The 14,410-nt window shown below is 39.5% G+C and overlaps 1 protein-coding gene across 1 annotated transcript in view; it reads right to left on the minus strand.

Annotated features, from left to right (window-relative positions):
• chst15b (carbohydrate (N-acetylgalactosamine 4-sulfate 6-O) sulfotransferase 15b) overlaps positions 1 to 14,145 on the minus strand; it is a 38,210-nt gene extending 24,065 nt beyond the window's left edge. Inside the window, exon 1 of the mRNA XM_088016393.1 lies at positions 13,759 to 14,145. The gene's annotated coding sequence lies outside the window, so the exon portion shown is untranslated. The remainder of the gene's footprint in view (positions 1 to 13,758) is intronic.
• Between the last annotated feature and the right edge of the window lie 265 nt (positions 14,146 to 14,410).

Consider the following 14,410-nt stretch of genomic DNA (forward strand, 5'->3'; position numbering starts at 1 on the left):
GCTCCTTATGGATGTGTCCCGTTGGTCTAATTATTTGTTTGGATTTTTCCGGCTTATTATATTTGATAAATTAGATCAGCTGTAACCAGGTCAAAAGGGATTTCTGGTTACCTTCATAATAAGATTAGTTAAACAGCTAAAAACAAAAAGCATTACCAACATAGAAATGCCAACAAAGAGATAGTGGCAACTTCACACACGTTCCCATGAAATTTTATACAGGGGGTTGCAAACGTTTCCAAACACACTACAACCAGATTGTTTTCAGTATTTTTGCTGGGATTCGATTTGATGGCTCGACACAATAATAGTTCATAATTATGAAGCAGACGAAAAAGGATACACAATCTTTCAAACAGTTATTCAAATAAAAATATTCAGCTTAGGCTTATTTAAATAAATTCTTTGTGGAACCACCATTTACTGGAATTTCAGCTGCAGTTCTTTGGCGTATATCAATCCCAGGCACATATACTGACTAAAATTTTGTCTCCATCCACTTTTGTAAAATACCTGAAGCTCAGTCAGACTAAAAGTAGAGCATCCCATAAAAAGTAATATTAAGTGTTGCAACAAAGGCTGAGTAAGATTAAGGTCTGGAGTTTCACCTGCCATGTATTCAATAAGTAACAATCTAAATCATTTCATAATAACCATGGTTTGACGTTTGGGGTTGTTGTCTTATTCAGGTATTTTCCAAGTCTGGCCAGCTTCCCATTTTCTGCTGAAAAAAAAAAAAAAAAAAAAACGTTCCCCACCGCATGAGGCCGCCTCGGCTGCTTCACTGTGGAAATGTCATGTTCAGGGTGATGAAGAGTGTCAGGTTTCCGGCAGTTTCTCGTTTAAGGGAAACTAATTCAATGACTTAACTAATTCAATGAGTTGTAACTGGAGATGCACAAGTGAATGCACAGAACATCAGATCAGCCTTGATCAGTTTTTACAGTTCCGTGCGAACATATGCTCTTCAGTTTCTGTTGCACTCAAAACTACCACCTTTATTATTTAGAGGTCATGGAAGTAAAAAAAAGGAAAAAGAATCAAAATCAAAACTAATTAAAATTGATATCATTTGTTCAGACCTCAAAAATATCAGGAACACTCTGATTGGTGCATCTGTGGTTATGACCATTAACCAAGTAGCATTCATTAAATTAGGGAAATCAATTGGAAAAGGCAACATTGCAGCACGTAAATGAAGCGAGAAGAAATAGGGCAGTGAAAGAGGAAATTAATTGCCTGCATAACTCGACTAGAAAAGAGAGCATCTGGAAAGGAGGCTGCACTGGGCTATATATGTACAATACACCACAAAGAAACCAGTGTTTTATAGCGAGAAGATGCTCTGACCTGTCAAATGGACTACTTAGACCCTCTGCAGACCCTCAGGCTCTCCAGCATTAATTCAATCATGTAAATCACAATCACAGGAAAAAAAGGAGGGGATAAAATTTCATTGTGAGTTAGAAATTACCGTAGCGAAAGTCATCCGTCTCTCTTATCCAGATAGCATGTGCAATTGGCTAAACGATATTAGACTATCACCCCTAAAAAGCAAAGGAGGACACCAGCAAAACCCATATATGTGGAGACCAGAAGATCTGCCGTTGGCTTAACCAAAACCAGAAGGGGTCAAATTGTAACACAGAGGGCTGATGGGTAAGGTGGCGTATGCTCCTCAATTCATTACTGCTGCTTAGCCGAGATCGCAGGCAGCGTCCCAGTTCAGCACTTTTCTCCTTCTTATATTTTATTCATCGTCTTAATTTCACCAGCGGTCTCCCCCTGAGGTCAATAAGTGCTTATGACGCTGTCGTTAAAAAGTGCGGAAAAACAATGGCCACCATTTAAATTATTGATTTAGGTAATGGGCTACAGCGTGAAAGGCCTAGCACAGAAGACGTTTGCGTTCTATAAGCATAAACTGAATGATAGGGAAAGCAGAAAAAAATAAAAATGCACTGATCAGAGTTTTATAACCAGTTTCAAATTTTTTAGCGACCCAAACTGTTGTTGACCAATTCCGATTTGCTTTCAAAAACCGAAATATACAAAAACATTAAAACTGTTAAACTTTTTTTTTTTCCTCAGCATTGTTCCTGTGAGCAGTCATTAATTATAATACTAGCAAAGTTGACAATACTGCGTTGCATGATAGAAGCCTCACTGTAAATCGGGGTTGTAATGATTTCCTAAAGCAAACAGAAGTGATTCCAGATCGGCCATTTTAAAACTCTCTAGCGTTGCTTTTTCCTGGCGATTGCCATTTCCAGCTCAAATCAGCCAGCACACACTTGGCCTAATAAAAGCACAGGACGAGGAGGCAGAGGAGGAAGAAAAACAAAAATCAACAAACTTTACTTTTACTTGTTTTGTCATTCTTCTTTGGCAGGACTATTGCGCCACCCAAAAGATGTACTCTGGGTTTTTCAGGTCGCAAAACTTTTATATTGTATCCAGAAAAGTGCCACAACATGTTTACTTCAAGGTGAGAGCTCAACAAATGCTGTGTGTATGAAGGCACAGGAGAAGGCAGTCTCTGTAGGTATGCTATATATTTCTCTCCTTGTTTTAAATCATAAAGGTTCATAGCCGAACCTTCAAAACTAACATATGTATAATATAAGATGTTTTTTTTTTTTTCCCACTCCAGTGCTACTATTACTGAGTGGGAATGTTCAGGCAAATTTGCAGCTCCAGCACTGATGGTCAGGGGAATGAAGCTGTCGCATAATGTAGTCTGTCACACATATAAGTTTTATCGCCATCATACAGGCAGTAACTGAAACAACAGCACAGATGTTAACCTTGATTTATGAATGTCAAAAATTTTGTCAGAGGACATGTTTAAACAGAAGGAGAGTTCTGTAGCGTTTTTGTGCTGCTTTGATGGTGGCCACAGTTATAAACGTAGCCTAAATGATGACTGAGGCCATAGCCTACACACAATTGTTTCAACCGTATTTTAAGCAGCATGATGAATGCACAAAGAACTACTTTTTGTTGGAGCTGTGAAATAAGCTCACTCGAAGCTCACTATTCGCCTGCAACAAGAAGAGCATGGATTTTAATTTCAGACTCGGGTCTTACTTCTTGGACTTTGCATGTTCTAATTGTGCCTCCATTGGGTTTTGGCTGGGTACTCTGGCTTTCTCACCTAGTCCGAAAAGATTACTGTTAGGTCAACTGATTTCTCTAAATCGCTCTTAGGTTAAGAGTGTGTGCGTGCATGACTGTTTGTTTTATGTGTTTCTGTTTTGTCCTGTGATTGACTGATGGCCTGTCCACGGTTCATCCCCACTTTTGGCCAGTGACTGCTCTAGATGGGGTGTTAGTGTGTTGTGAGAGTCATGAGACAGTCGTAGAGGCCTTTTCAAACTTGTTGCAATACTGACCGCTACTGGACATATTTATTGCCGACGGCATCACCATATACAACAACTCTTAGAAGATACTTGGATGCTGAGTCACAACAATATTTAATTTCATAATGGATGAATCAGGTATTGAAGTACTGTAGTTTAGTTCAATACAAAACCAAAATATTAAGATCAGGTTTGAAGATAGAGGTAGCGTCTTTCGATTTAGGAGATTCCACATCTCTACAGAAAATTGATGTATTACACGAAAACAATGTTTTTCTTAATCAAATTAAGGTTTTCACAACAATATATGCAGCGTCTACCCCCCCCACCCCCCCAGCTTTTTAAAACTACACTTCTCCTTTTTTATGGTTATGAAAAGAAGATGGTGGTATGTGCAGACCTGTTTCTTGCTTCATCTCTAAATCCTCCTGTGTCTAAATCCTATGCAGTAGACTTTCACACCTTGTCAACACTCTTGTCCAACCGGGCTGAGCCTCCTGCCAGATAGGAAAATGTGCATAGACCAAGCATTAGCTCCGGACTGCCAAGAAAATGTGTGAATTAGATAAACGCAGGCCATAACCGTGTCAGCTGTCTTCCTATTTCTCCACCCGGGAGCAGGTCTGATGAATACAGTTTTGGGAAGGCTACACAGAGAGCCTCCCAGCGGATCCATAATATTAACTTGGCCTTCGGATTCGCAGTTCATAGGATTTTGAGCTTTATCTTCCTTCTGGTGCATTATACAAGTCTTCCTTATAATGAAGCTTTAGACAAATTCCCCAGGCTGAACAGACAGGCAGATCGGTTAATTCTGAAAATTAAAGGTGAGCAAAAAATGTTTGGGTTGTTTTTTTTGTTTTTTTGCTCACATTTCTAATTTCCAAGGTTGCCAATATGTTCCACCTCTAGCAGGTGGATTACTTACATTCTAATTTAAGTTGCAGGTAAATCAAAATAATAAATGTGTCCTCTTCTGTTCCCTCTAGGAAGTGGATTACAGGACATAAAAACTACCTGCTTGGCCAAATCCTGATAAATGGAGGAAGGTTGAGAGATTTTCCACAATAACACATCCATCTCACAAAGCATAACCATTTCTCTGCTAGGCCAGTGGCTCATATTGGTAGCAGCTGCCTGAACAGATATGAAACTCCGGCTTCAAATTAACCAGGCAGGGATAATCCCACAAAATGATAGACCCGGGATTGGAAATAACATTCCTACAAACTCGTCGTGACCCCAGCCAGGCCTTTTAGTGGGTCTTCTTGCTGCCGGTAAAAAAAAAATGTAAACAGCTTTCCAGTATGCATGTGACACCTGAGCTGGACATTTGCTTGAAACAGAAGGAAATGCTGACCTCTGATATTAGTCGCTCCTGCAGCCAAGTAAACAGCTGCCTCAGGCTGGCTGCTGCTTATACTCCCAAAAACATGTTAAGCTGCACGACTTGTACGGTGATAAAAAAAAACAAAAAAAAAAACGGCTGACCCGGTCAGGTGGGAGAATAACTAGCTGTCATGCTGTGAGGTTTGTGGGTTATGCAACAAAGCACATATAGCTGCGATAAACAAATGTGCTAGTGAATGATTGCTTATTTAAAAAGAGAAGCTAGAGGTAATTGGAATATGAACACAAATCTCTGCGGAGTTGTGGATTGTTTTGGCTCCCGCAGATTGGTGCTATGGCCCATTAGCGTGACATGTGGAAAGGAGATGCAGGAAAAGCCACACATAAACATGGCCATTTGTGGGTGAGCTACCTCTCGTCTTTTGAATTCTTCTAAACGCAGACACATGAACTGTCATTTAGTTTTAGTGCTGATTTACATTACAGTTGTTGTTTTTTTTCTTTTTTCAAATCATTGGTCAGTTCTGGTTTATCGCTGAGACAAAAATAATTTAAAAGTCATATATAAGTGACCTCATTGTAAGAAAAAAGGTAAATGTAAACAAGGACACAATGATTCACACAGAGTCCAAACATCTTTTATGAAGGTTTTGAAGTGGCCTAGTCAATGTTTACACTTAAATATGGCTGAGACACTGTGGCCAGATTTGACTGAAACACAAGAGGAGGAGCACAGCAGTCTACACAGTACTTATTTGATATGTAAATATCATTGCCATCATCTGAGTTGTATTTATTTGATACATAAATACCACTGGCATCTGAGATGTTCATGTTAGCTTTACATGAGTGGCTAGTGAGCAGCCGTATTGGGGTATATCTCGATTTGTCCTTTGCCTGAAGGGACAACCCCAGCATCATCTACATTGTGATGTAACGTGTTAATGGTTACCAAAAAACCTAATTCACGGCAGAATCGAGACACAATTGTAAATGTTTAGCCAGAAAAATAGTCCACATGTGTAAAATGAAATTCTTATCAATATTTTAGATCGAACAAACCAAGACATCTTACTAAAAGATGAAAATGGTGAAATGATGACGTTTGAATGATTCAAATTGAAAATATCTTGCGCTATAATTTCTCTTAGTTAGTCCAGACTGGCTTCTTAAAAGCGATGTAAGAACGAGCCAGTCTTTTGAACACCTCTCCAAAAACCAGCTCCCTTCAAAAAACTGTAAATCCACTTTTTCCAACTTGCTCAAATCTCAATGAATTACCTTCAGCTTATAATAGGCTTCTTTTTTTATTTTCTTAACCCTTGTATGTAGAAATGGGGTCCAACCGACCACACACACGTAAAACGTGCATCATTTGCCAAAGTCCTCGCACACATATGGGTTATCAACACCGTGTCAGTTTTGATAGTTGGGATGAATTTTCACACAGTTAGCATGAAACGGGATTTTTATATCGCTACATCCTTACTGTGAAAATCTCAGCCAATCCAAATGTTCAGTGCTATAAATCAAACTACAAACAGACGGGGCCTGTGCTAAGATGCCAAGTTGCATACATGAGACACAACTGGGCACAGATGGTAAGGGAAGAAAAAACAGTTTGGTTTTGCATGCATCATTAGCATAAGCAATGACCCCAAACCTTGGCACTGCGGTGTGTGAGATTTACCCCTCTTACTCAGCAACTCAAAGGCCGAGCAGTGCATGCAAATTCCATACTATTGTTTTACTGATTTTTCTAGTTTCCTCTAAAATGTTCCAGGTTGTGTTGTTACGTTGTAAGATATAATTCGTGCTTATTTGGCTTTAAAACGCCTCTCATTTTCACCACAATTTATTCTCCATGCTGGAATCAATCTGTGGTTATAGATAATGGATGCTTTGCATTTTCAATACATGAAACCAAGGCTTCAGTAGAAATCTGGGTTGGAAAATTCAGTTCAACTGCTTTTACAGGAAAAAAAAGATAAATATGTAAGTTGCCACCTAAATAAAAAAAAACTGGTAGAAAGTCACTCACCCGATAAAGCTGACGAATGTTTGTCAGTGCGGTAGCTTAATCACTGGAAGCTCATCAGTCTCAGTGACAAACAGCCCGATCTGTTACTTTGTACAGACAACACGTTCTAGAGTGGTCGCTCATCCACAGCAACATAAATCCCGAGCAGTGATCCAGCGCTCTCACCAGACATAAATAATGTTAACTTCACTGGAGGATCCATCCATCACCGGATGCTCGGCACGCACCACTTCCTTCAAAGTCCAACTCCTACTCGTCATCCGGAAAACCGAGAGCAGTCAGATATTGTCTCCAGCTTTCATTCAGTCTAAAACCAGAACCTGCTGTCACTTAGCTAAACGGAAAAAAAAAAAGAGTGAAAATGTATGCAGTAAAACGACGACTGATGACAGGTGTGAAGGTGTAGATGGCATCTTTAAGAGATCTTTAAGAGCTTACAGACACAGAAGCAAGCATGGCCAAGAGCTGGAATGCAATCTGTTGTTGTGCATTAAGAACACAAACTCCTGACTTAAATTGAAATCAATGAATCGTGCGCAAATAAAAAATTCTTAATTGTTTTATCCAGATTTTACTCTTATTGAACTATCAAGTCTGTAAAGGTTTTGGAAAATAATTACAATTCTTTTCTTCCTGACGTTTGGAAGCCTAATGCCATGTCTCCAAACTGCTTCTTTTCATAAAGAATGCTTCCAAAACATCCAATAATGCCTTTTTACAAATGAAAAAGCCCACGTTCCTGTTTGATAGTGTGGCTGTCATTCATCCATTTAAACCCACTTTGTCCTCCTCAAGGTTGCGAGGGGACAGGAGCCTCTGCTAGCTGCCAAAGGACAAAAGGCATGATAGAGCCTGGGCAGATGGCCAATCCATCACAAGGACATGCAAGACAAACAAGCAGTCAATTTAGCATCACCAATTACACTGACATGCATCATTTTGGACTGCAAAACAGGTCAATGAAAAAAATCCAACAATGCCTCACGAAAGGATTCATCCCCTTTGACTCTTTCGCAATTTTTCAGTCTGTGGATGAGCAAATGTTTTCAAGACAAATCCCCAAAACCTACAGCTCTAATTGCAGCGTAAAAATGTTTTCGATTTAAGGTTGCGGAATATGAATCCGCGCTGTACTTTGCATATTTTTATTCACAAAGGCTTTGACAGCCTTGCACAATTTTATTCCGCTTCATAATTATGCGCTGCTACTTTCTGTTTGTCTGCCACGATAACAGTCGTTACGAAAATGTGGTAAGTTCAGCTGGTACGAAAACTTTTGCAAGGTGCAATAAAGATGGTTGACATTTACAAATGATGGCCTCTGTCTCAGCTTTAACCACTTACAATCAAATAAAGCAGTGGCTGTTTGACATAGCAGCATTGATTTTCAAAGCCTTCCTAAATACAGACCGCAACCTTTTGCTCTGTGGCTTTCTCTTGAATTTACTCACTGTAAATGCTGGACTGCAGGAAGAGATTTTTTTGTAATTTGTTGTTTTCCTGTGCTTTGTGGTTGTGGCAAACTTAGCAAGGCACTACTGGTTCAGCAAAAAAAGTTGTTGTTTTTTTTTCACTGTAACTGAGAGCAAGCTAAAGTTAGAAGCTTGCTGTGCAAACCACAGTAAAACCGTGTAACATCCTGGCATTTTTAGCAGCGCTCAGTGGCTGCTTGTGCTTGCAGTCATCCACCCTGCAATGTGTCAAACAGACCGTCTGAACAAAGAATGCATACGACTGTGAGCTATTTCAAGTTTTGGTTTTATTTGCAAGAGTATCCCAATTTTTGCATTGAAACTCAAAAACTCAAGAATTACTGTCAGTTGATGCAGTTGCTGACTGAAAATTATTGGATGTTAAAACCAGCTCAATCAACTCCCTTGAGAAGTTAACAGTCCAGCGTAACTTTGACGAGTGCTACAACTAGTCCTACTGCAGTTACCTAGCCTAGTCCATATATACAATTGTTGATAGTATGAAGAAAACAACAATATGAAACTACAGTACTCCTCTAATCCTTCTCCAATCTCTACCTGTGACTTGGTCAGAGTGGAGCAGCTCAACATTGCAGAAACACATCACTGCAGTTTGACCAGGCAGAGCATGTTAGAAATCTAAGGAAATGTCTCCATGTGGTTTGAAGATGAGAGGGCAGTCATGCACGACCTGTTGAGCACCCCCACATGCACCGCAGACTCTAGGCATGGTGGCGCAGAGACAGAAATAAAATGACTCCTGCTGGTGAGGTCAGATGCTCCATTTAAGAAACACAGCGTGCCGCTTCAAGGTCTCAGGATGGAAAAAAAGATAAGGTGAAGGAAAATAAATAAAAGAGGTGCCAGAGTTATCAAACCAGGGCTAGAACCTGGAAGTCTCTTGCAGAATCTTGGTTGCCTGGAATGATGTTAAATTTTCCCAGACAGGCCTGTTATCTCACAAAAGACGAAGAACTGTGGGGTAAACGGAGCCTGGCAGCAGCAGTGAGGTCACACAGCGCGGTGTTTATTACAGCTTCTAATCTGTAGCTGATTTTGATAAATCAGCGCACCAACGGGGCTTCTATTTCAAGATTTATGGCGTGCTCCTGGAGGAAAATTAAAGCACATTAAAGCATAGGCGTAAACAAGAACAGCAGTGTGTTAAATCTATGTGACATTAAATGCAGGATGGCACTGTAATTCAAGTGCAAGTTGTCTATTATCGTAGCAGCTGCTTATAGTTCAATTAGCATGTTTTGCTAAGAAAACTATTTAGTCCTCCCTCTAAACTTGTACAAATCGAGTCTGCAGCTCTACGTTAGTTCAAAGTCACAGAAACATGTAATCCCTGCTGTGGTCCAACCTGATAAGGGTATTGCTCTTTTAACATGCTTAATACCATATTATTTTAAGCTTTCATAAAACAATATCAAAGAAAGTTTTTTTTTAAAAATATGACTAAGTTCTCCTAAATTGTGAGGTGCAACACAGTTTTCATATTTTCCTGAATGTTTCCATTATTTATAACCAGTTTTTAGAGTAAAACTACACAAGTTCATGATGGACGATGGATGAATTGCTTACTTTTCATAATAGTTTATGGGGGGACTAGAAATAAAGCTTTGCCATCCATATTTTACATCCTGGTTCTATACATGGTAAATGGCCTGTATTTTTATAGCACTCATCCAGTCCAGAGGACTCCAAAATGCTTCACACTACATTCAGTCATTCACCCATTCCCACACTCTGATGGTGGAAAGCTACTACGCTGTCTGACGGGAGCTGCAATGCACTGGTGCCACAAATCGGAAACCCACTGGTTGCAGGATGATCTGCTACCACTGTCGCCACAGTCACCCCACGTCTGGAAGTTATGTAAATCAAATTCCATATTTTTTCTGACTCCACAGGAACTCTGTATGGCCCCACAGCTTTTACCTCCTCTTGTGAATATTTTAATAACGAAGACATTCATTGTGTCTGTGTTTCAGTAATTCCTCCCATACAGCAGGTTTACCCCTAAACTCACGAGTCTGGGAAAACAAAAAAGAAAAACATCAGATTTATATGTGACTGAAAACTCAAAACTGATGCTATGTGTATGTTTGCTGTGACTGAATGCTTCATCAACCGCTTATGAAGAACGCTACATCTAAATCAACGCTGGGCAAAGGGTTCTGCAGCTCTGCTTTTGTATTGGCAGAAAAATTCATCAAACATACTCGTGTGCTCCGCAGAAATCAGCTCGTGGGAGAGATGAAACGAAAGGAAGCAGAACCCGAGCTGTGCCAGCTGGAGACCACGCACTCTACACCCAGTCTAAATCATCCTAATCACCCATCCCACTCTTTGTATAATAATACATTTCAACGAGGAAGAAAATCCCCTTCACATTCAGAATGCCAACTGTGTGTCTCAGCTTCCCCACACGGTCTTTATCAACTTGCAGTTAGTTGCACGCGCCGACGACGTCGTGCACGCAGGCAAATCTCTTGTTGCATCATGTAAAAGAGCGTTGTTATGCAACAGCCGATGTGGCCTATAAATGCTGGCCTGACTTGACTCGATTTGGATCAAATTTTCATCAGAGGGATATTGCACAGTTTGACCAGTTCAGTCCACCTTATGAAAATGAAAACAACGAAGCGCAACTGCGAAACCTAACAAGAAATGCCCATCCGCCCGTACGTACAGGATTTAATCAGAAAAAGCATGCAAGAGGTTCTCGGAAGCTCTGAGGGAGCAAGCAGAGAGCTGTAGCTCAGGTGGAAGAATCTGTTGACACAACTGCTCGTCACTTACTCCACAAATCTGGTCTTTGTGAAAATGTGTAGACATTCGCCACAAACCATGTAGCTGTAGCCGCAGCAAACTTATGGAGGAAGGTGTAACTTGCAGTGAATGGTTGTTCCCCCAGGTATTGTTTCATGGATGCTAAGCACAATTTTATCCCTTTTAAATTTTATTTGTTTAAAAAAATTATGAAAACCCCTGAATTATTTTACTTTCACTTCATATTTTTGTGCTAATGTGTGTTGGTTTTATCAAATAAAATCACAATAAGATATATTAAGCTTTGTAGGAGTGACATTGCATTTTATTTTTCATAAAACTTCTATTGGCGAGTTGGCTGTATGCTGAGTAAGGTGCACAGGTACATTACTGTCTGCATGGGGGCTTCATGTTTTTTAATTGCCTATAGGCGCCTGTCTTTCACTTCCTGTCAGACGCACAAAACTGGGGTACAATGATTAATATTGCCGGTCACTGTTAAAAATTCTTGAGAACTCATTAAAAAAAAAAACAGGATGCGCTTAGGTTGAAACGACCACAGGCAAACTGTCACTATTGGTATGTTGTAATGTATGGTATTCAAATTAGTGACAACTGTAGTATAAGCTAAAAATGAAAAAATATCTTGCTGTTTAAGCTGCTGTCAGTACATTTACACAGAAGTTACAATGTGCTTCAGCATTCCAGTTATTCCCACCCAAGTCTGCTGTGCTCGTTTCACGTTTACCTTTATGTTTGAAACCACACTCGGCAAAAAAAAAAAAAAGGTGACACACGACGGGTGATTAATTGAAAGCTCAAGTGCAGCAAATTAAAAATCTTTTAGGCACTGAGATTGGAGCCAGATATGTTAGCTTGAAAATGATGCAACCACTGGCATAGCTAAAAAAAAAAAAATCCAGAAAAAATAAATGTATTTGAATGATTTCAGTTTAGATTATTTTTTTCATCTCTATTAACCAAAGTTGCTAAAAAAAATTTGCTTGTATATATACTTCATTATATTTCATTTCCTGTTAGTCTGGAGTGTAAACATGATGTTATGAAATCCTTTTGTTCATTTGAAGTATCTATGCAAACTATGCTTTTCGCTATAAGACGCAGAGAAAATGTCAGGAAAATCATGCTGAATTTCCCTTTAGGTTAATCAGATTCACCTTAATTGATTTTAGTTGTGAACTCAAAAAAAAACTGAATGGTGAAACTGAATCAAAGTGTCAGTTTAAAGGTGTACCACTTATCCAGCCAGGTTTGGTTTTCATTTAATTGCATGAATATGTCACAGTAAACATAGAAAAAAAGTTTAACAGTGGTTTGTACTGTATTTCACCATAATTTAATGTTTTCATACAGATAGAATGAAATATATGAAATATTTCCAAAAATGCCGCTCAAGTTGGGTCAGGCATGCGGTTCGGATGCTTCCTGGACACATTCCAGGTGAGGTGCGCTGGGTGTGTCCCACTAGAACGAGACCCAAAGTGAGACCAAAGACACTGTGGACAGGCTGTGGAGTTTCTCTTTGGGATTCCCCCTGAGGAGCTGGCCCAAGTCACTGAGGAGATGGAAGTATGGACCTCTGTGCTCAGGCTGCCCCCCACCCACAAACCAATTCTGGATTAAGTGATGGATAATGGATAGACGGACATACAAAATATTTAGACAGTCAACTGAAAATAAAATGATTGCTGAAGATCTTTGATGATAAGATGTCCTCATTCAAGTCTGCTCCGATCCTTCTCACAAGCAGCTTTTCCGTGGTGGATTTCCTAAAGTCCACACAACTCTCTTGTCCGTTCTTTGACATATACAGATTTCTTTGAAAGACAATCAATTTTACTTCCCATCTAAATTTATTTAAAACGTCTTTATACAGGAAGCAAAGAGGGAAACAAAGTCAAGTTCCTTTTTTTTTTTTTAGCACAAATTTAGCCAGTAAATCCAGTTTCGCCTTATGTCATTTGTTTGTGAAGGCTTATTTTCTTCAGAGGGGATTTTTATTTTTGATGAAATGTACAACAAATAGCAGAAGTAACAAAAAATAAATAAAAATAAAACTGATCATGGGAGGTTCTACAGGTGACAAACTGTAGGGTGCGTTTGATTTATTTGATAGGGATGTCTGGTTGGTAGCTTTAAAATCTGATGGAAATGCTGCCAGACATCCTCACATGTGTTTCTAACAGTATGTGGTCTGGTGGGAGTCTTTGCTCGGACAAAGCCAACAGAGGACCACTTCGTGCTTCTTCAGGTTTTCAATGCTCTCATTGGTCAACAGAAAACCCTTTTGTTTCTCTCATGTTATAAATCGCCTTTGAATCATTTATTCTGGACAGTTCCAGCAAATCTGATTGATCAGATTTAAATTGTCTTTTTTTTCCTTTTTTTTTTCTTTTTAACACACAATAACAGTATTCCACTTTAAATCGCAGCAAAACGAGACAGGTTTGATTAGAATACATAGTGAGCCATTCATTCTGTGCGCAGGCAGCGGGCGCCTGATCGCTGAAAGGACTCCGTTATATTAGGTGATGTCTCCGCTTGTAGGAACAAACAGAGACACATACTGAGAGTCAAATCAGTTCCCCCAAAAAACTTTTCCATCTCTGCACCAGCTCCCTTCACAGACGCATGCAATCCGGCGAGGAGCAAAATGTAAAGATTTGGCTTTTGGAAAATTAAAGGCAAGCAGCGGTGATACAATATTAACAATACGAGGAATTAAGCCTACCATGAGTTTTCTTGCTGGAAGCCGGCAGCAGCGCTCACACGATCAGCCGGATGAAACAACTTCTCATCGCCTGATCGTGTATTCCCATGCCGATCGCTGCCCGCGCATTTAATAACATTTATAAATCCGTTTCATTATTATGTCCCTTCCCTTCTGATGGTTGCCACAGAAGAACAAGTTGTGGACTCTTATATGTGACTGTCTCTGTCTCCGGAGCGCTCGGTATGAGCGGAGGAAGGAGCTCTCTCTCTCTCTCTCTCCCTTTCTCTCTCTTTCTGTTTCTGTTTGCTGGTGCTGAGGGTGAGGGGTGAGACAGGAGAGGACATTCCCCACGACCGATTATGTTTTGTCAGCAAGTTAGGGTAAAAAAAAAAAAAAAAAAAAAAAAAAAAAAATATATATATATATATATATATATATGTATATATATATATATATATATATAATTTTTAAAACATGTTTTAACATGTTTTGTTATTTTATACATGGTTTTTACTGTCAGTGGTTTTACTTTAGCAGTCTGGCTTTGTTAAGCATTCTCTAAGCACACACACACACACAAAAAAAAAACTTGATGGCACATGAAGTATGAAAAAAAATGTTATTGTCTCGGTTTGTGGATGACCCACACGATTTTATGTAACAGTCCATA

Source organism: Poecilia mexicana, unplaced genomic scaffold, assembly GCF_051168715.1.
Source record: "Poecilia mexicana isolate PSO_F unplaced genomic scaffold, ASM5116871v1 scaffold_19, whole genome shotgun sequence".
Taxonomy (NCBI): Eukaryota; Metazoa; Chordata; class Actinopteri; order Cyprinodontiformes; family Poeciliidae; genus Poecilia; species Poecilia mexicana.